Source organism: Sebastes fasciatus, unplaced genomic scaffold (assembly GCF_043250625.1).
Source record: "Sebastes fasciatus isolate fSebFas1 unplaced genomic scaffold, fSebFas1.pri Scaffold_34, whole genome shotgun sequence".
Taxonomy (NCBI): domain Eukaryota; kingdom Metazoa; phylum Chordata; class Actinopteri; order Perciformes; family Sebastidae; genus Sebastes; species Sebastes fasciatus.
Genome location: NW_027428197.1, coordinates 115,001 through 117,495, shown reverse-complemented (window position 1 = coordinate 117,495; position 2,495 = coordinate 115,001). Strand labels below are relative to the sequence as shown.

At 26.5% G+C, this 2,495-nt stretch overlaps 1 protein-coding gene across 1 annotated transcript in view; it reads right to left on the bottom strand.

The window, feature by feature from the left end:
• Positions 1-2,435: 2,435 nt before the first annotated feature.
• The window catches only part of hmgb2b (high mobility group box 2b), a 10,894-nt gene continuing 10,834 nt past the window's right edge, over positions 2,436-2,495 (bottom strand). The window contains exon 5 of the mRNA XM_074628437.1: positions 2,436-2,495. This exon is cut by the window's right edge and continues 964 nt beyond it. The gene's annotated coding sequence lies outside the window, so the exon portion shown is untranslated.

Sequence of the window (2,495 nt, the reverse complement as noted above, 5' to 3'; positions counted from 1 at the left end):
ATAAACCTACATCTGTGATGTCTATTCATACTATATATAAACCTACATCTGTCTGATATCTATTCATACTATATATAAACCTACATCTGTGATATCTATTCATACTATATATAAACCTACATCTGTGATATCTATTCATACTATATATAAACCTACATCTGACATCTATTCATACTATATATAAACCTACATCTGTGATATCTATTCATACTATATATAAACCTACATCTGTGATATCTATTCATACTATATATAAATCTACATCTGTGATATCTATTCATACTATATATAAACCTACATCTGTGACATCTATTCATACTATATATAAACCTACATCTGTGATATCTATTCATACTATATATAAACCTACATCTGTGATATCTATTCATACTATATATAAACCTACATCTGTCTGATATCTATTCATACTATATATAAACCTACATCTGTGATATCTATTCATACTATATATAAACCTACATCTGTCTGATATCTATTCATACTATATATAAACCTACATCTGTGATATCTATTCATACTATATATAAACCTACATCTGTGATATCTATTCATACTATATATAAACCTACATCTGTGATATCTATTCATACTATATATAACCTCTATCTGTGTGATATCTATTCATACTATATATAAACCTACATCTGTCTGATATCTATTCATACTATATATAAACCTACATCTGTGATATCTATTCATACTATATATAAACCTACATCTGTCTGATATCTATTCATACTATATATAAACCTACATCTGTGATATCTATTCATACTATATATAAACCTACATCTGTCTGATATCTATTCATACTATATATAAACCTACATCTGTCTGATATCTATTCATACTATATATAAACCTACATCTGTCTGATATCTATTCATACTATATATAAACCTACATCTGTGATATCTATTCATACTATATATAAACCTACATCTGTGATATCTATTCATACTATATATAAACCTACATCTGTGATATCTATTCATACTATATATAACCTCTATCTGTGTGATATCTATTCATACTATATATAAACCTACATCTGTCTGATATCTATTCATACTATATATAACCTCTATCTGTGTGATATCTATTCATACTATATATAAACCTACATCTGTCTGATATCTATTCATACTATATATAAACCTACATCTGTCTGATATCTATTCATAATATATAAACCTACATCTGTCTGATATCTATTCATACTATATATAAACCTACATCTGTGATATCTATTCATACTATATATAAACCTACATCTGTGATATCTATTCATACTATATATAACCTCTATCTGTGTGATATCTATTCATACTATATATAAACCTACATCTGTCTGATATCTATTCATACTATATATAACCTCTATCTGTGTGATATCTATTCATACTATATATAAACCTACATCTGTCTGATATCTATTCATACTATATATAACCTCTATCTGTGTGATATCTATTCATACTATATATAAACCTACATCTGTGATATCTATTCATACTATATATAAACCTACATCTGTCTGATATCTATTCATAATATATAAACCTACATCTGTCTGATATCTATTCATACTATATATAAACCTACATCTGTGATATCTATTCATACTATATATAAACCTACATCTGTGATGTCTATTCATACTATATATAAACCTACATCTGTCTGATATCTATTCATATTATATATAAACCTACATCTGTGATATCTATTCATACTATATATAAACCTACATCTGTGATATCTATTCATACTATATATAAACCTACATCTGTCTGATATCTATTCATACTATATATAACCTCTATCTGTGTGATATCTATTCATACTATATATAAACCTACATCTGTCTGATATCTATTCATACTATATATAAACCTACATCTGTCTGATATCTATTCATACTATATATAAACCTACATCTGTGATATCTATTCATACTATATATAAACCTACATCTGTGATATCTATTCATACTATATATAAACCTACATCTGTGATATCTATTCATACTATATATAAACCTACATCTGTCTGATATCTATTCATACTATATATAAACCTACATCTGTCTGATATCTATTCATAATATATATAAACCTACATCTGTGATATCTATTCATACTATATATAAACCTACATCTGTCTGATATCTATTCATACTATATATAACCTCTATCTGTGTGATATCTATTCATACTATATATAAACCTACATCTGTCTGATATCTATTCATACTATATATAACCTGTATCTGTGTGATGTGTATATAATATATATATAACCTCTACCTGTGTGATGTGTATAGATACTATATATAACCTCTACCTGTGTGATGTGTATAGATACAGGTATAATAAAGAAGAGGAAGAAGAAGAAGAGGAAGAGGAGGAGAGTGATTTTCCCTCAGTTGGTGGTTTTATTATAAAAGTTGAAGTTTCTACACCGACAGTGAA